The following is a 22,399-nucleotide window of genomic DNA, read 5'->3' as shown; positions in this document are numbered from 1 at the left end:
GTATAATAATATAATATGTCAGCTGAGTTGAAGTATGATGATATATTTTTTTTAAATGTAATATATTTTGTATTATAAAATAAATTATTAAATTTAATAAATTTTAAAACTTGATATACAATATAGAATAGAGTAGGTTGATTAAGGGAAAGGATAAAATAGAATAGAATAGAGTAGGTTGATTAAGGGAAAGGATATGGATATGATTTTTTTAAATATATAATTTTTTTTTATAAAATAGTAAAATTATTAAATTTTATTAAATTTAATATTTAACTGGCTATATGTCCACATGGGGTAGCTCAAGCGGCAAGGGCCGTGGAAATGAAGTCTCACCGAACCGGAAGTCTTGGGTTCAAATCTTGGACTACCCCTCCCCCGTAGAGGAGTACATAATGGACATGTAAATCAGAGAGTCTTACCCCAGCTTACAAAAAAAAAATATTTAACTGGCTATATAAAAAATCATTTATATAAGGGAAAAAAAATTAAAAATATAACATATTTTGTTTACCTAAATTCTTATAATAGTTAGATTTTATTAAATTAAAATTTAATACGTAATAAAAATAATATTACACCAATTTAAAAGATATTTTCTTATGTATGAAAATATCCTTTCAAGTTTCAATGGATTCTTTTTCATTATAATTTAATATATAGCCTACAACTAGTATATCTACATTTACAAGGTTATTCAATGAACATAGGTTTTTAAATGATAGGTTTTATCTAAAATGGAATGATGGGAAGGATGTTGTAAGGGTTGTGGATAAGATAAGCTTTCAAAGGAAGAGTGTTGATGATAAGTGAGGGTGTTAGTGGCATCCTAGGTGGAAGATTTGAGAGGAAGATAGGAGGAGTCTTCATGTATATCATAAGGTTTTGAAAGATGTAATATTTTTATGTATATCATAAGGTTTTGTAAGATGTAATATTTTTTTAATAAGAAAATGATTATTATAGTTTATAAAATTATGGATATTTTTATTTTGTATATGATTGATGATGATTAGTGATATTATGAATTTTATTATGATAAATAGATTTAATTTAGTGAAATATATATATACAATGTTTTCGTTTAGTATAGGTGGTTGGTTTTGAATTATTATTTTTAATCATAATATTTTTATGATAAATAAGATTTTGTATATGTTTATTTTGTTATGACAAAGAAGATTTTGTATATGTTTACTTGATTATGTATATATGATTAGTATTGGGATGAATATTTTATTACGATAATTATATTTAATTTGATGAAATAAATGAAAATGTGGTTTTTATAATGTTTTTTCTTTGTATTTTAGTATAAGTACATGGTTGTGAATCAATGATTCTAACCATAGGGCTAATGATTCTAACCATAGGGCTAATATAGTGAAGAGCATTTATAAAGATAAGTGTTTTTGTATGTACATTGTGATATAATTTGAGATGTTCTATATTATTGGATTTTCTATATTTAGTAATCTTGACTCTCGTATGTGTAGTGAGAGTAGTCATGTTAGATTACAAAAGGGAATCGATTAAGCTAGAGCTCACACATTAGCTAATAACTATTAAGATTCGTTGACAGAAGATACAAAAGATAGTTAAAACCTATGTAAATGTTAAGTTAAAGATTCAAATATTCATTAACTTTTTTAAATTAGTCTATGAGATCTTGATATTGCCTAGGAAACACAGGAGCCTCAATTCCTAAATAAACAAAGTGAATATCTTATGAGTGAACATCCATACTGAAAGATTATTAGGAAATCTATATAATTATATTTTTCTATGGATTGCATTTATTATTACTAATAAGGTTATGTTATTGGTCTCAAAATATATATTTTGAGATTAATAAATTCATTGTCAATTGACTTTTAGTGTTGGCTTATCCATGAATTTTAATCTTTTTGATAAATCAATAGTGTAGAATGGCATACCTAGGCATTGATCTCATTAACAATCTTAAAAAAAATTAACACTAATTGAGAAATTATATAGACAAAAATTTGCAGAAACGTAGCAAGGTAGATTGAAAATCTCTATCTTGCCAAAATTCTAAGGCAAGTAGGTCTAACCTTGATATTGTCAACATACCCAAGAAGAATATACTTGATTTAGTTTGTCAAATACTTAAAATAGCTGCATTCCAACATTTCTGGCATGAATATATCCTCACAAACTAATTACATAACAATAGACAAAAGCAACACATGATTAATTTGGTTTTTGGGTGCAATTTCTTGTGACCATTGGTTGGGATTCTATTGGAGCTATATTCTTCTTCTTCCACACTTTTGTCCAGACTTTTGTTAAAGTACATAGAGTTCTTATGGTTCATTCAAACCTATAGTATCTTTTGTTAAGGATTTTTCTTGCTCTCGAGATTCAGTTTTCCCAACTTTTTATTGTTTTAGGGCTTAACTTATCAAGGGATTCATGGCCCAAGTCCCGAGGGAATGCATCTACTTTTAGTGGAATTTGAGGGACATGATCTTGTTGTTTTTATTAAGAAATTGGAGTCACTAGAGGTAGAGGAAGAGTTGCAGTAGATTCATCTCATAGAACTAACTGATGATCCTTAATGGAACCAACCCACTAAGTTTATTTCCATTGATCCTTTTTACAATCCTTTGGCTTAATTGGGCAATGAGCAGTTACAGGGCTTGTATTAAAACAAGCCCTGCACCACAAGGAGGCATGCTCATAATCTAATTTTTAATTCTAGGAAAAATATTTATAGTCAAATTGATTTTAGTTTGGGACCCAAAGCTCAGATCCATTTCCACGCATATTTTGGTATAAGTAGTAGTGTTTTTCCCTTCAGTTTTACATGAGGCAAAATGAAACTTTCCTAAACCTAATCCAATGGCCTTAATAGAGGGAAAACCCCATAAATGTAGAGGAAAATTTGGAAGTCGTACACAAATAGGAGAAGAGAACAAGATATTTATTAATGGATCAAAAGCGGGAGACCATTTTTATCAAGCACAGACTTGCATTGCCCCAAAACCATAGACTTGAGTTAAATATTATATCCATGTCTTCAACATTGTCAAACTCAACAACAACAAAAACTTTTGCACAAAGGTGGATGAAAAACATCTTGCCAAATCACCAACAATCATTTTTTCACTATCTAGGCTTGGAGATTTGCAAGCCATGAGCAAAATCCAAAGAAACGACAAACTAGACTACCAAATCTAAGGAAAATCACTTCCTCATCCACCTTTGAGCCAATGGGAATGGAAATGGAGGGAGCTTCATAAACCAAAATAAATGAATAATGGGAAAAAGACTATTGAAGCATAACATTCTTGAAACATACAACTCTAGAGCTAATGGTTAAAGTAGAAACTGAGAAATCCCAAGGAAACACGAGATGAGGCACCATGGATGGGCTCAATAGTAGATAAGACATTGAGGGAGGAAGCACACAAGCAACTAGAGTTGAACCCTGGCCGTTTTAGACCAAAGAGCAATCATCATCTTCCCAAATACAAAAATTCACATTGTTGTGGGTGGTTAAGGTTTGATTTCATTAATTATCTTATTACTAGTTAGATAACATATATTAACATGTCTAAGCATTAATTTCATTGACTGGTTTATGTATGAGTTTTGAATCCAATTAATGGTTAAACAAAATACATTATGATCATTCACACTCTTTCTATTTGGCTAAGTTAACGAGGGTTAAGGGCTAGAGATTTATATATCATAAAGCTAATGATATATACATGATAGGTCGAAGCTAGTGAAAGCTAAGAAAGCTAGTAATTTATATGCCTCTTAGTGATAAAGCCAACAAAGGGAAAAACTAGCAATTTGTATCCCATATTGAGAAATGACTTAGCATTGATCAACTTTTACAACTTTTGAATATTGAGAAAAATTAAGGGTGAACGGGCCATTTAAGCACTTTGAATAATTGAAGTGTTTGAACCTTAAAAAGTGAATTTAAATTGGTTGACATTGGAATAAGAAATAGTTGATCATATCAATTACAAAAATCAATTGACGCAATTAAATGATGGAACTCCCTCCTTCAATATTTCAACACCTTAAAAGCATTGGAAAATTAGATCTAATTTTAATAATATCCCTAAATTTAAATTCGAATAAATGAAAAGAAAAGTTACCATGCTTTTATTAACTTCCACTTACTACTTTCCTTATAATTAGAGCAATGTATTTCAAATTTACTTTTCTTATTATTAGAGCAAGTTATATCTTAGAGCACATCCTGAAATATGTTGTACTATGTACCTCTTCCTTGAATTAAGTAGGAAGAGGGAAATCTACTTAAAAAAAAGGTTTTATATTAGAGCACAGGTTTAGTGCCCTTAATTTTACAATTAACTAGACATTTATCACAACTTAATGCCTAGATTCTACAATTAACTAGACAGAAAAATTTAACCTAATTTTACCAATTTAATTGCAAATACATACCTGGATGAAGGCGATTATGGACTATCATTGCTCCTACTCCTGCGACCAAACCGACCTTTCCCTCCCATCCTATCTGGGATCAACCTATCTGGTTCCCAAATCCAGAAGACTTCGAAATTGAGATCTTCTGGCCCTCGTGCCCAAAGCTCCAAGAACAATTGCTCAAACTTCCTCTATGTTTGTGACTCTCTTGGTATTTTCTCCTTCATCTTTGCTTCACTAAAAAGCTAAAAAAACTTTGCCCCTTCTATGCCTGTTCGTTCTCCTTATATCCCCAAAACTTCCACCATCTCCCGTCCTCCATTATCTCGACACTTTTTTTATTATAATATGGTTCACATGCCCTATCGATCCCTTAGAAATCTAGAATGGTCTTTCATTAATTGTTTTGAAGCATCACCCTTTTATGTTTATATAACCATATTCGTGATTAAATGTGCTTTCACTGAGTCAGTTCACCCAATTTAAAAGATATATAATTTTAAAAAGGGTTTATTCAATAGGTTTTATTGAAGAGGGTTATAATTTATTCAAATGTTTAAGTCATGTGTCCTTTTGAACATATTTATTTAGTTCCTTTTTGTTTATATATATATATAGTTTCTTTTAATTATTATAATAAATAATATATAACTATACTTCCCTTTTTTTTTTTCCGAAGGTGGTAAAACCTATCAACTCAGGTGTCAAACCAACAGTGAGGACAGCCATCTCTGGCTGCTATCCGCGAATGCTGGGTTTGACTCATCACTGTTAAATAGGAAAACCACGCCACCTGGCATAACCCTACTGGTGGTCCGTAATCGGGAGCAGGCTCTCACTCCTGCCAGATGCCTCTGGGTCTTGGGCCGTTAACCTGTTTCCTTACGTCCGAGGAAGACGAGCTCTTAGCTATAATCCATTATATTTACTTTATCTTTTGAATAATGTATTAATTATATATTATGATGGTGGTATACGTATCAAGTACCCCACTCGTTATATTCATTATATTTTGGTGAGTTAGGCATTTACTTCAATAATTAATTCATCATCCTATACTTGGACATTTTTCATAATTAACTAGTATGTATACTAGTGCAGTGCATGCAATGCATGCATATGTAGCTATCATATGCATGCTAATATTCCTATGTGCTCTGTAATTCGAGATGGATCATTACATACATCCCTCCTTCATAAAACTTTGTCCCGAAGTTAGGGTTTATATAGTATATTAGTAATTATTTTAGTGATTAGTATAATTATATGAGGATTGTGTTCCGTGAATGAATTCTCATTTAGAGCGCGGACACTTTTAAATTTATGTTTTGAAGATTTATAGGTTTACATCTTTAATAGTCATGCCCTGCTCCAACCGGGCTCCCAAGCTATTCTAGAATCATCCTATACTTCCTAATCTCTTCCGCTCCCATCATATCCATCCTCTACTGGAATATGTCATAGCGTCAGCTATACTAACCTAATCATTCATAAACCGTAAGGGTCACAACATCAACTATATAAAGTTAATTTCACAGTAAACATCTGACAACCATCACATGTCTAGGGGAGCGTGACTCGCACAATCCTCCCATGACTCCAAGTTTTGGAGGATAAATGGTGGGAAACACCTCCACCCCTCCTAGTAGGACCAGGGTCAACACCCTATCATGGAATCTCATTGAGCTTCAATTGTTCTTGGAGCTTTGTCATCACGCAGTCAGTTTGGTAAGATATTATATGCAATGTAAACACTTGTTCGCACATTATAACATATGCATCAATATATCCAAAACCAATTGTATTCAGATAACAATTTCTTTGCATTCCTAATATGTTTCCATTTATGATATTGGTCTTCGAGTACATATAACATATTTGGTTATGTCTAGCCAATATATATGCAAGTTAGCTTTCACAATTAAGTAATCAAGTGTAGTCATTTTTTTAGTTCCATCTCATCATTCATGTTGATACGTAAAAATAAAAGTTATAGACATCACATCCATAACATAATTCATATCAATATCCATGTATCAATGTTAAGCATATAACATACTTCATACTGGTATCCATGTACCAACAATGTTAAGCATATAACACACTTCATATTGGTATCCATGTACCAACAACATTAGGCATAGTAATTTTAAATATCATTCTTATATGTAACCTTTCATAGTTATAAAATAGCTCAAAATGATAGTCTCAAGTATCCATCCAAAATAAAGTAAAAATATATAAAATAAGGTTTTAAGTGCTTCAAAATCAAAACAAGTTAAGGCATTTCAAGCATATGGTCTATGTAGTTCGAGATGGGTCATTACAATGTGTTGATTTTTATAGTGTAATTAAGACAAGCACAAATTTTCTACCAGATAATTGCTTCCAATGATACAATTACTTATTTAACACATTTCAGGTCATAAAGCAATTACACTTCAAAAAATTTCAACCATAAATGCAATAGGGCAATAGAGATCATAGGAAAATAAAGATGCACAAGAGACACAAAATTTACCCTAGGAAAACCTCAAAACTAGGGGAAAAACCCAACAACCTTTTCTTAGGAGAAATCATCTAATTTAAAAAATCAATTTGTACATCTAAATTCCTAGTCAAAATATCATTCCATTGACCAAACCAAATTCCAAGTCAAACTAGTCAAAGGAGAGAGAGAAAGTCAATATTTTGCTCACAAGTCAAATCTAATCAAAGAGGTCGAAATTCAACCTACTGCTGGTCCTAGTCAACTAAGGTCAAGGAGCCAAATTCCTGCCCTACTGCTCCACAGAAAAATTCGGTCAAATTGCCCAATTTGACCTATGGTCAAAACCAATCAACAAGTGCAGTCAATGTCCAGTATTTTTCCTTCAAATATTTGGTCATCGTTAAGTCAAAGATGCCCGGAATATGCCTAAAATATTCATCCAACAAGTAGTCAAAGCAACCAGAATATGTCAAGGTCAACATTGGTCAAAGACAGACAAACTTTGTTGGTGAAAGAAACTTCTTCCTCCTTTGCACGTGTGAGTAGAAATCTTCTTCTTGTTTATGTGATGACCAAATGAGGAGAACGAGCTCTCTATATATATGATATCAGTCGAGTGGAATTAGGGCAAGGGTCAAACCCCTTCAAGTGGTGGGGAAAGCCTATCCAACATGGAGCCTACATGAACCATATAATAATAATAATTTTATTTTGACTTTTTGACTTCAAATATTGACAACAACTATATATTTTTAACACAATGAGCCCCGACTTGGGGGAACTAAATAAAGTTTCTTCAATGATCTATGTAGAATACAAGCAATTGTTAAAAAATGAAAACGCATTGAATGCATAAGTTATTCGACAACAAAAGCTTGTTGGAATGAAAAAAGAAAAAGAAAGAAAGCATGTGGTGAGTATGAGAAAGTTAGATGTATTTAAACTATAACATTCAACTTGTTCAATATCAATGCTTTTACAAATTAAAATGAATTGATGTTCATAATGCAACCAAGTAGCAAATGATCCTTGAAATAAAAACATTTGAGCATTAATATTATAAAACTATTGCTCATTAAAAAAAGGAAAATCAAAATAGCATTTATATTATAAATAATTGAAAATTTATAAAGTATTATGGTGTTAAAATGTAAGAGATTGTCTAGATTAGATTGAGATTGAAATAAATAATAATAATACAACAATGAAACACTAAAATACAATAATGAAATACTAAGATATAATGATGAAAGTAAAGTGTTACATTGAAAACCAATTTCTAATAAGAGAACAATGAAAAATGGTGTAATGTATAGAGTGGTATATAATGGAAAGAATTGCAATAGCTTATCTCCGAGAATATATTTGACGGTACACTAATTCAAAAAGAGCCCTTATGTACAAGGAAAACTCACGTTATTACAATATGATGTCGAATTCGTAAAATACATAAACCCTAAACTAGATACTCTAAACCTATGACTTGAAGTGGTGAAAGAAAGGTGGGACCAAGAATGTTGAGTTGGAAAATCACCTCCCTAAGGCCACACCTTTTGCAAACATATTCCAAATTAACATGATACCTCGTTGGAAAACATTTGACAAGTTCTATACTTGGAAATGAATATATCAACGCATTTCTACCTTTTCTAACTACACAAAATTTCATTTGGGAAGAATCGAGCTTTGTATGTTTAGGCCTTGCAAATGAACAAGGTTCAAGGCTATTTACAAGATGGTGGCAAATTTGGGACAATCATTACTCTAACACTCCTTCCTTTCAAGCAACTACATCGTGTCAAATAATCAACGTGGTTGATGCTAACCTACACTCAACTTTGTGGTTTTTCAACTAGCACAAGAATGGTATAGTTCCTAAAGCGAACTGAAACAAACTAGATTTAGTCACCAGAATTGATAGCACAACTACCATACACTCATCCATGACTAACAAAAATAAGAGAATGGAAAGAAGGAAAAAGTGTCAAGGGACATTATGTCTCAAATGACCACATGGATAAAGAGGACTGCCACATCTAAAAAGCATTGGTAGTGCCAAAGATACCACCATCGATTAAGGTTGATTTACATTAAAGCGAACATGACAAGTGGGATTCTATTCCAACTTTGTTAGTTATTCTTCATTTTCTATATCCATGAAAGATCTACCAATTGTGTCTTTTGTTGTTAATTGTGAAAGATGTACAAAATAATCTATAGGTTATTTAAAGTTCTATATTAAATTTTTAGTGGTAAATAAACACCACATAACCCCAAGTGGATAACACTAGTGTAAATCTATATTAATCTTGGATTTACTAAGCATCGATGGGATTAAAAAAAACAAGATGTAGAGCTTTTGATGGTGCTTAAAGGATCCAAGGTCAAGATGAATCTATGTTATATTTCCTAATTTTGGTTTAATATGAGCATAACGAACATGCGTAATTATTTCCCCTACATTGGTTGTAAAGTAAATTTCATGTAACATAATGGTTGATCTATTGTATAGTGGGTACACTTTCTTAGTTAGTGTTCCAATTTCCTAATTTGTGTGTCCAAGAAAGAAAAATAAAGGTTTGTAGTGCTCTATGACACCCTTTCTCTAGTTTCCCCATTAACTTGTTAAAAATGTTAGATACACCTAATAATTTGCATCTCAAAATTACTTGTATGATATAAATACCCCCATGTTCGGAAAACATTGTATCCCACACTAGTTGCAAGGATTAGTTTGTGATTGCATATAAACACCAATATATCTTATTTAAAAAACTATATATCCCATATTGGTTGCCCCCCTTATCTAAAAATGATTTTATCATATATTGGTTACAAGGATGAGTCTATGATAGCATATAAGGCCCACAATAACCCATCTAAAACATCTTTTATCCTGAATTAGTTGTGAGGATTGGTCCAAGGTAACATCTAAGCCTTAAGAAAGCATTATTCTTATGTTAGTAAACTTTCTATCCCACACTAGTTGTGAATTTTGGTCCATCGTAACATATAAGCCTGAATATACCATGATACTTATACCAGAAAGACCAACAACAAGGAAGTGGCATCCCCCACTAAGACTAACGACAAGAGAACCTTTTCCTAAGGCATGACACATCCTACTAAGATGAGTGACAAGGGAAACTCCTTCTCTTATGCATGCTCTTGCTCTTGTTGTCTTATTTGATATCCTAATTAATCTCTACTGATTTCTTCTTGTTCTCATGGAATAACATGACCATTCCTGAAAGATGATAGTTTAAGAATTGAACGATGGATGATGATGATTCCTAAAGTAAGATTGCTTAGCAACTAGACAAAGAAAGATTGTGGTAGGACATTGGTACCCAAACTAAGATTGCTCAATAATTGTATGAAGATATATGTTCGCAATTGTGCCATTGTCAGATAACCCAAGACTATTGATGCATTCATGCATAACTACTTAGCCACAATTTTTTTTTATATTTGCATGGGCTAGCATTCCAAATTTCGCTCTAGAATTTTAGTTATCCCAAACCAACAAAAGGTTGACAATTATAATGACAAGACAATACATTTAGTATAAGTGTATGTGTTTTCACTCATATTTATTATTAAGAAGAGGTATTGATATTGAAATCTCAAAAACTTGGGCAATGCAAAAATGTATGTCTATAAAGTTATGCTATTACGACAAGACAATACATTTAGTATTGGTACATTTATTGTTACTCATATTTATTATTAGGTAGAAGTATTGATATTGAAATCTCAACAACTTAAACAATCCAAAGATGTAAATTTTATAAAGTTATGCTATTTTCTTTCTCTCCTACAATGTACGAACACATCTTATAGTAGATATAGCATCTTACAACTCGAAAATAATAAATAAAAATATTATGATATTTAATATTAACAAATGCATGTATGTTTTTTTTATCCATGTAACAAAGCACCTTACACTCTAGCTCCTAGGAAAGGGTAATATTATAGAGCTCAAGGCCATTCAACAATAAGGCTCAGAGCCATTACAACATTATGCTCAATAAGAGCTCATCCTGTCACTAGCAGGAATTGAACCTTTATGAGAAGGATAACAATCATTCCCCCTAATCACCCAAGTTATATATTCCCCCTAATCACCCAAGTTATATATATATATATATATATATATATATATATATATATATATATATATATATATATATATATATATATATAGTAAGCTTAGTGGTTCATCTCTATTAATTTTCGTAAATAAGGCATGTTACATTCATATATCCATGAGTTAGGTGGCCTCAACTTGTCCGGTGCGAAACTGGGTCTATTGGCTTCCTAACTGCAAAATAATCCATCCATAAACACAAAACTAAAAGTTTGTCCAGCCATGCCATATACACCTGAGAGTCTTTGTACCTCACATGTGCTAGATAAATGTACACATAACTTCTAATAATTCTATAACTATATAAGAACATTCAAAAACAGATCTGGGGTGCAATGTCACTGTTCATCTTCACCAGAGTCGACAGGAGCGGGGTCCTTCGTTGTAGACCCAGGAAGCTCCGAGTGCGGAATGCATGGGATATGTTGCTCGATCCTGCTCAGTTGTCTACTCTGTTGCTACAATTGAAACTGGATTTTTTCCAATTCCTTCATTAACTTTGTCTTCTCTGCATTTCCTTGAGGGCATGCCCATTGGTCTGGAGGTGACTGTTCACGTTAGTTTGGAGGGGACTATTCCATGGCCTTCGCTAGGATGCTTTTCATCATCCAAAACAGACGAATGGTCTGTTAATACTGAGTTACTCTCCCTCTCGTATAACCTGGGTCTAGTGCTACCTCCTGCCAGTCATCTAAGTCCAGCTCGAAATCTTCCTTTGCCTGGTGGATATACTCCTCCCACTATGCAAATAGTCACTTTACCGGGTTCGAGCTGCTGGCATGGTAGACTTGAGATGTTGTATCAATGATGCTCGATACCGCCTTGCACCCACAACCCCTCCTTGACGCCCCGTTGGAAGAGTTGGGCAAGCTTCCCAAAGACCAACCTTCCTTTACCTCCCACGACCTCTGTTTCCACATCCATTGTTTCTTACCCCCTTCGCTTGAGTCATGCTTCTTCCTCGATTTGTTGAGTTCTTTTCTCCTACCTACTCTTTCAACTTTACTCTTGCCCAGGGCCGCGGGATGGGAACTCGACGCAACCAGTGGTCTCGTCCCTTCGACAAACCTGCTACAAAGTCAAAGAATAGCAGACATGTAAGAATCTCCTTCCACTGTATGTCATGGACTGAATACCAACACAGGATTCTTGTGTCCTCATGATTACCAACCTTCCCTTGCCCAATGCAGAATTGGACTGGACATAATGGAGCCATACCAACAAAATTCAAATTAATCGGCCAAGCACTTTTACTATGACTGAAGTGGATTACAAGTTTTTCGTGGGGCTAAGTCCCTCTCCCCCTAAACCCTCTACATAGAAACCCCTTATTGGGTGTTTGGGCTCTGGAATTTGGACCTGAATTGAGCAAGGTCAATTTCTCTTTCTCCTCTGAATCCAAAACCCTCCCCCCATCTTTGAACTGATTATCACTCACACCATGGAGCCCAACCCAGGGAAAATGCTGCCAGAGTCTCAGACTAACTCTACAGAATCCCCCCTCTATCCGCTCTACCAACCCCATTGAAGGGTAATTTTCGTCTTCCCTCCTCTTGACTTCTTCTACCCTACATGCCCCCATCCGCGACAAGCAAATCCCAAATTTCACAGACACAGGGACAAGCAATACAATTGTCATTGGCCCTCCCAGGTACCAGACGAGGCCGTGCCTCTGACTACTCAAAAACCCATTACCCCCTACTCCTGACACAAATAAATCCTCATCAGAGGGCTACCTACTCATCTCCATTTTAACTGAATTGGTAGGGTTCAGATTGAATACATACCAGAGAGTGCTTCCAAAGTTTGTAGACGACGTCTTCCTCTGGCAACAAGAGACCCCCAGGACTGCGATCACCCAGAAAATGTTCCACCACCACAGGACCTTTCTTGCCCACACTGCTCGCATACACTTTCTAAATAAACCTCTGCCCACTCCATATGGCCTTAACTCCTCCCATCTCGCATGCATTAACTCCCACATGCTTTCCGCCACCTTTCCAATTGTTGGTTGCATGCGAAGGGTGGCAGGTACCTTACTCTTTGCCTTCATAGCCTCGTACATCCCATTAATTCTGACTTGCACCATATATATATATAAACCTCTCTCTTGACTCATTACCAATTATTATGATATCTACTTTTTAACAATACTAATAAAACTTTATTCTTTCCTACTCTAATAAAATGTGACAACTTACATAAATAAGACTTTATATTACATGCCATTAAATACAATGTTGGACCCCTATATATGTCATGTGTTAGGAAGTAGTGGAGACCATTTATTAGTCCCTACCAAGGGATAGGGCTCTAGCAATTACTCAAAGGTTGACCTACTAATAATTCACCCTTGACTATATATATATATATATATATATATATATGTGTGTGTGTGTGATCTCGTGTTTAAGGTAGGAAATACAATTTTTCTATTTATGTATAACAAAGAAAAATATTTTTCTTTTAAATGTTATTAGAGGTTAGCTTGGAAGCCGTATTATAATCTTGGTTCTACTCGAGGAGGCTTTTCATTGAAAAACTTAAGATAGCTTAAGTTTTTCAATAAATTTGCAATTTTCAATATTTTACTCATCCTCAATGGCCTAATTTAAGGGACCTACAAAAATGTAAATTTAGCCTTTTTCCTAACACTACCACACCATCGACTAAACCCATTACCACACCTACTGCGTCCTTTATAATTAAATGTGTGAGGAGACTTGCTAACGTTGCATCCAAGCTTGCCAACTAACGTCTGTAGTCATTGATATGTCTATAGAATTTATTCAAGCTCATTAAGCTACATTCATTTATACAGGCGTTGAGACATTCTAGCATCCATCAGGTTGATCGAAACGAATACTACATGATTTCAGTGCATACTTATATTTGAGGCTCTTCCTTTTAGTTATTACTAGCATAGATCCATTTTAAATAAGGATCTAACATGAGCCGAGAGGGATCCAATTACTTCATATGCAATTATTTTTATGGTCCCACATTATTTAAATGTTTTGCATAGTTATTTTATTTTATTTTTATTTTTTTAGATTTTTTTTTTTTAATTATTTTGGCCCACATGAGCAAAATTTCAACTTTGATGACGGATGAACAACGTTACACATCATACTGGGTCGTAGAATGAGCCTCTCGGCTCAATTAGTGTTGGCTTGGTCTTTAGATCGAGTTTCAATGAGGGTAGCTTATGAATGAGATTTTACTCTTCAACTTGTCCCACAATAGAGTCCATGGTGCACTTGACCATGTAACATAGCATCCAATTTGATTGAACTCTTGCAACATGGCCTCTACATTTACGCTATCATGACTTTCATTGAAGTATCTCCTTTTGTTGTTAATTATATATACTTGTTTTTACATTATCATGTCTATTTAATTGAAGAATCTCCTTTTGTTGTTAATTATATATACTTGTTTGATCGAAGAGAACATTTTGTAAGATTTCCCTCAAGAATTGAAATTCCATGGAATCAATCACTTGACTTGTTACAACAATTTATGCCTTGAATGACCCTTCTTTCCAAGTAGTGGCCTACAAGTATGGAATTTGAAGTTCCACTAAACGTGACGGAATAATTTTTTTTTAAACGTATAAAGTGATAGGTAAAAAAAATCTCAAACCGTAAATTTGACGTCCAAGTATCTAGGTTTCCCATCAAAATTTGAATGAGTAGTTTAAATTCTAATAAGTAGTTTACAGAGGGAATACAAACACACTTAACATTGGTTGTAGATCATTTGAGACCCAATCCTAACCATTGAACTCTTGCCCAATCTTTGACCATCTGGCTCCATGAGGTGGGGCCGCCCAAGACTTATTGTGCACCTAATAGCACTATAAGGTCCATCGGGTTCCAGGTTAGTCGAGATCGTGGCCAAAGTTTGTGACCAAACGAGATCAAGACCATTGATCTCTACGTAAACCTTCCACCATCGCTCAAGTCCCTTGGACCCACGTCATAATATTGTCTTGCATAACATTTATGTTTTCTTTTTTGGATTATTTTTCTACCAAGGTTTGTGGTTGGGGTTGCGGCCCACACAGCCAAGAGTTTAGTAGTGATTGGGCTCAAACTCGAGGCATGGGTTAATTGGCCAATCAAGAAATTTGTGTTCTCGACTAGGAGTTGTGCTACAACGCAAACCCAATCTTTGAGTGCCAGAGAGTGTGGAGTTCATAATTTCGATTATGGAGTAAACACAAAGGATCAAATTCAACCAGGAAGCTTATGCATCCACCAAGTAATAAAAAGAAGAACCTTCACCATTAGTAAGTGAAAGAGATATAGCTTATTGTAGATTGCATTCTTAAATGTTTTGAAAAAGTATTTCTCATTTTTTAATGGATATTTGTATATGTGAAATAAACAATTATAAATAACCAAACATGCCTTAGATGGCATGCAAGGATGCAAAATTTAAGTTCTATAATTACATATTTTTTAAGATATTGACTACTTAATATATTGGGTTTGTCATATTTGTCATATTATTCCTCGTATCCTTTTTGGGTGTTTTCCCTTTCCCAATTTACATAATTTTTATTTGGATCCTTACTTCTAGAAAGTTGTGGTTTCCAAGAATTACTTGAAACTTCATATATTAGATATAATTTCTTTTTGGAATTCAACTACATTAAGTAAGTCATTCAAGTATGACCATTTCTATGAGAAGTAGTCATAACTGACTAATTTCTCATGTTTTTTGAATAGTCCACTTAGCACTCATTGCATCGGGTGATGCTCACAGGGGTGAAGAAGTGGGATTGAAACTAGTGAAATGAATCAAGTAGCTTCAATCATCACTTCCGGGGCTTGCACCCGGTAACCAGGAGTTCCCGGGAGGTCACCCATCCCAAATCGCCTCTGGCTCAAGCGCGCTTAACTATGGAGTTTTCCCCACAATCAAGCCCACTTAGCTTGCTACCTCATTTGCAAAGCCTTAGCAAGTATTGTGCCTCATGAACCATACAGGTAGAGTTCCCTTCACTCTTTTGAATTTAAGTACTAAGAGGTTTTTGCAGTGCATTATATTAGATATCTTTTTTTTTTAGATTCAACTACGTTAAGTAAGTCATTCAAGTATGACCATTTCTATGAGAAGTAGTCGTAACTGACTAATTTCTCATGTTTTTTGAATAGTCCACTTAGCACTCATTGCATCGGGTGATGCTCACAGAGGTGAAGAAGTGGGATTGAAACTAGTGAAATGAGTCACATGGCTTCAATCATCACTTCCGGGGCTTGCACCTAGTAACCAGGACTTCCCGAGAGGTCACCCATCCCAAATCGCCTCTGGCTCAAGCGCGCTTAACTATGGAGCTTTCCCCACAATCAAGCACACTTAGCTTGCTACCCCATTTGCAAAACCTTAGCAAGTATTGTGCCTCATGAACCATTCAAGTAGAGTTCCCTTCACTCTTTTGAATTTAAGTACTAAGAGGTTAACACTTGCTAAGGTTTTGCAAATGGGGTAGCAAGCTAAGTGGGCTTGATTGTGGGGAAAACTCCATAGTTAAGAGCGCTTGAGCAAGAGGCGATCTGGGATGGATGACCTCCCGGGAAGTCCTGGTTACCGGGTGCAAGCCCCGGAAGTGATGATTGAAGCTACGTGATTCATTTCACTAGTTTCAATCCCACTTCTTCACCCCTATGAGCATCACCCGATGCAATGAGTGCTAAGTGGACTATTCAAAAAACATGAGAAATTAGTCAATTACGACTACTTCTCATAGAAATGGTCATACTTGAATGACTTACTTAACGCAGTTGAATCCCCAAAAAAAAAAGATATCTAATATAATGCACTGTGAAAACCTCTTAGTACTTAACTTCATATATTTTTGGTGCTATAGAGCTAGACTAGTGAGTCATTACCCGTTGTGCTTTTTTCTTCTAAGGAAGACAACTTTCGAGCCTACCTTTCAATTGTTATACAAAATTTGCACATAACAACAAAAATTTTTGACACTTACAAATCTACATAAAAAATAAAGTGACAGTCATGAAATCCAAATGACCATCATCAAATTTCCATTTGATAGGTAAGATAAATTTGAATTCTAGACCCGGTGGCCTATTGTTATACCTAATGAAAAACAAAAGGACAAACATGCAGATGAAAATCTAAGTACACCTAAAAACATATTGATTTTTCGTGTTCGTCTCCATTTGAAACCCTTCTACCAAGAAACTAACGGAAAATAAAAATTAAGACATACCTTATATTTGTGCAAAGAAGAAATATATGAAATCGAAGTCTCTACAAACTTCAAATTAGTAATAATATTGTGTTGATTTGATAACTTGGCAAGAAAATTTAGTTTATTAGCTCTTTATAAGGTAGAAACAATAGGTAATTTAGCTCCATTTTCTATGGCAAGCCACCTGGCAGAGGACTTTCGACATTGAGGACTATTTTTTGACCATGCCATTGGGAGTCCCAAGAGAAACAACCATGAAAACAAATTCTATAGTGAGATTTGTGGTAATATTTGTGGGCCTAATGATTGTTCAGCCACACATTGCTCACATATTTTGCAAAGTCCCTGTAAAACAACCACCCCATCATACTCACATTCTCGTAGACTACTTACGTTTCACATGTAACACGATAGGACTTCATTCGACCCTACAAATCACTATTAATATGAAAATGATGATGATGTGGGGAATATTGATTATGATAAGTAGGATTAGCAGTCATATTAGAAGAATAAGAATTTGCATATGACCACTCTAATTTTTTATCATGCTTATCTTCGTCATCATGTCTAGATGGAAATGCTTAAAGAGTAGGCTGAGTGAAGCAATGATCCTGCAAAATAGAGGATGGGAGATGGAATGATGACAGATTATTATCAAAAGCATTCCCTGCAATTGCATTGCCAACAATTATAATTATTGTTGCTGATGTTGCAAATTCCATTAATACAATAATTACACATTGACAAATAGACCAAGGCATAAACTGCACCTAGACCTAGGATAGATAGACCTGGGAATGGTGAATATAATGACCATACTAGTCAGAAGCACCAACTTCAAACTCTGCAATTTTGTAGAGGGTTTTTCCCACAACCCTTCTTGCGACAGAATAAATTCACCTCCCTTAACAATCATAATCTCAACACAAATCTAAGCAACCTATAAGACAATTACTCAAACACTAGTAATCTCAAATGTGGATACCCCAAAAGGTCAATATAGAAGGATTAATTATGTACAAATAAGTTAAGCTTAAAAAACACAATACAAATGTTTAGCAGTAGGTCAACTTTGAAAATAACATGCACATGAATATAGAAGGATTGATGCAACTGAAAAACCTGTAAAGATATCACTCAAACTCTTAGAACAAGAAGGAAGGGGAATGTGCAAGATATGCATCTCAACTAGAATATATGCTATGATCTTGGTTCAATCATTGTAACACCCTCCTCCCACATCCCCCCAAGTAACTATGCCAACCAGGGCAAACATGAGACGAGAGGCTACTATGATCAAATTCGACCTCCTAAGTGACCTTAAGGAAGTGGAATCGACGAAATACCACAAACAATCATCCAACATCATCAACATAACCCTTAGGAGACAAGTTAGACAACCTATCCGTGGGTCCCACTATTGTTCTGGACCTCTAAGGCCATATTCGCTCTCATGCTATGGGCAAGGGAGCGACCAGAAACCCAAAGTCGCTCTCATAGGCCTGCCTGCTAGCGACTGTGGACTAAAGTTGCCAGTTTTGTGCCAGCGACCCCAAGATTTAAGCCACTTTTTTAGGCCCAAAGCCCAGGCCACTACCCAGAATGGAATGAAAGCTCAGAATCAAGTAAAGTACAGGGAAACAATGATGCAAAAGTAAATAGTTGATCAAGACCTTAACCAGACCCCTACTAGCCATGATAGGCATTTCATCAAACATATTGTCAACATGTAACCTACAGGTGTAAACAATAGAATTAAGTGTAGGGATCTCATACTTATCTGAGAATCGCCATGAACCATTGTTTCCTCATGTCATTTGCTGCCTTATCACTTATTAGGTCATAGATACCATATCCATTCAAATACAAGTAAAAACATGCTGAGAGACATACATAGTTGTTGTCACAAAATATACATCTAACCAGCATAATAGGAACAAAATTACAATGAACATATCAACCATCAAAATCCATATATATATCAGTACATTTACACATGAAAATCAATGGAATTAATTTCTCATTAATCAATGCAATGAACCAACCGGTGATGGGACTACCACATTCCACCCGACCATAGATTAGCTGAGCCAAGTCTCTCTTCAGCCAGTCACCCATATGCCATATTCCAAGCATGAATGTGGGACTCATAGAACACATCAAAAACACCAATCAACATGGATGCCACTGAAGTTCTCCATATACACCGTGAGGAATTTGAGTGTCTCCTAGTCTCTCAAGCTTTACCATGTATCCACAGTCCAATCCAGGGATCACTAGGCCCTACACTAAGACATACTCTCCAGGCTTTACCATGCATTCCATCCTAGAATCACTAGGCCTAACAAAGAGAAAATCCACCTCTTGGCTTTACCGTATATCCCGCCATTCACTAGCAAGGATTTAGACCCACAGAGGTACACAATCTGGCTTTACCACAACCCGCAGTTTGGTTCAGGGGTTACTAGGCTAGTGGCTTTATGCATCCTTAGTATGGTTCATGGACCACTACACCATGTGTTTGTCAATTTGGAGATCCACCCCACTCAGCTTCGAATCCAATCTGGCCATCCCACATAAACCGAATGAGAGGAGTCGTCTCATCAAAGCTATCGGAAAATGGCAAGGCTAGGCTGAAAACACTGTCACACCTAGAAAAACCCATGCCATGGTAGAAAAGAAACACATGCAATCCAACAAATGCCAAATCTAGCAAGGAAAATACACACGCAATTCGATACCTGCAATGAAGCTTGTTGTCGCTGCTTGATCCTGCCTTTCCCTGCTTGATCTTTGCTTCCTCTTGCCTTCTTTTCCTTTCTTGCTCCAATGCCAAAGTGCTCCAAGAAAAATCTAAGTGTCCAAGAGTATGAGAGAGAAAGAATAATGAAAGATCACCAAAGCTAAGTTGATTAAGTCTTGCCTATTGATCCTCAAAAGCCTTTTTATGAATGAGGCCTCTTTTTTCTTCATTTTCCATTATTTTCCTTCATTTTCCTCCTCACATGCAACCTATGACCTTTCACCTCCTTTTTCTCCTAATTTCCATTATTTTCATAAATAAATGTGCAAGAATACCTTTTTGCCTCTTTAATGCCTTAGACATTGCCTTTGCTAATTTCCTTAGCCATAAACAACCAAATGAACACCCCCACTAGGACATCCCGCCCAACATTTAGCTTGGAATATGTGTCCCATTCATTCGTGGTTATTGTTTTTAAATTTTATTACATGGAATTTTCACTAGGGCTGTTACAAACCCCCCCCCTTGGGGGAACACCGTCTTGGATGTTCAATGACACCTATATCCAACAAGACTATTGAAAACAAAACATATTGACCATGGAGCTTTATAACACAACTCATTGCAGTATTTTCAATGACCACTGATGAAACATGATAATCATACCATTTACTGGAGCTTTATAACATAGCTCATTACAATATTTACAATAACCACATATACACATACGCATTTGCTTCAATCAGAAAATAACCATACTGTCTATGGAGATTTATAAATCCAACTCGATACAATATTTACAATAATACACACATATGCACATTTGATCAACCAACAAATAAAAGGATACGAAGCCTGCATCCGCAAGAAGGGAATCCAGAGGCTCACACCTCCACCCTCAAAGTGATATCAGGATTCACCTCCTTCCTAGGAAGTCCAAAGTCCACTACAAAGTCAAATATGCATCCAATGTCCAATGCTATAATCCCACAACACTTGTCCTCTTGGCGAACAGTTACCGGCTCATTGTTTCAGGGCGCACTCCCAATGTGCATATAGTTCCATGTGGCAATGCTAATGACCAAAACAAATCCATCAATGACCTTCCCTTCTTTGCTACATAGTCCCTCGAGAATCCGATCACCCCTTCCATGCAGTCACTCACCTTCCAAGTTCTACTGGCACACCCATCCCGGGCAGTCTATCCCTTGGCAAGTCTTCCTAACGTCGGAAGATACAAAAACCAAGGCATATACCTGCCTCAACACATCATACCGGTCGTAGAATGCTCATGGAAATCAATGGACATTATTGGGCAACAATGTCCCACAATGGCCCTGCTCCTGAAGGCTTTGCCAACATATTGCTGCCTGTTTCAATTTCTTTGTTGCTGCTGCTAATTCTTGCAGTGGATTTCAACCACCCAACCGGGCATGTTCATGCATTCATGTACCGAGCACATAACATCCATTAGATTTAAAATAAATTCAAATAAATTCACATCATACCTCATTGGTAGCTCGTCAATAAGGTACATTTGCAATCCTGTTCGCTTCCTGTCACGACAAGTTAAACTAACATATTTGACCAAATCAACATGTATAAAAATATCTCATCAGGTTAGCTTAGAACATAACCATCATATATCAAAATCATAATCACATATAACCATCATAAACCAAAATCATAAATCATATGCATAGTAAAACTGAAATACAATATCGATGCTCATCCTTCATTGATCCTTACTTCTACCTTTATTCTTTTGTACACACATTGAATCGGTTGCCACACCTAGCAAACACCCAGTGCCTTCTCCTCCACTAGGTGCACATATGCATAGTGTGCATCACAAACATACAACCACACACATCATACAACACCATGCAACGCATGCACATATACCTGATGTACAACATAACACAAATACGTGTCTAGAGTGCAACATAATGAATGCATATGTCACGATACCATGACTACACAATGCACATACATAGTACCGCATGCCCGCAACACAACATGTACGACATGCACTCAATCCCACACGTACACTAGTACCACATGTACCAAGTACCACTTGCACAACGTGTGCACAACATCACATGTACACGACACCCCCTGCACAATGCGTAGACAACGCCATATGTACATTGTGCCACTGTACAACGTGTACACAATACCACATGTACATAGTACCACATGCACAACATGTACGTGACACCACATGTACACAACACCACATGCAAGACATTTACACAACACCACATGCACACAACGCTGCTTGTACAACATGTACATAACACCACATGCACACAACACCACTTGTACAATCATGAATACCACACCATA

Source organism: Pinus tabuliformis, chromosome 5_2 (genome assembly GCF_031772625.1).
Source record: "Pinus tabuliformis cultivar Carrire ecotype Pingquan chromosome 5_2, CPIR1, whole genome shotgun sequence".
In the NCBI taxonomy this organism is placed as follows: Eukaryota; Viridiplantae; Streptophyta; class Pinopsida; order Pinales; family Pinaceae; genus Pinus; species Pinus tabuliformis.
The sequence above is the reverse complement of the archived record's forward strand: the minus strand, read 5'-3'. Positions refer to the sequence as shown.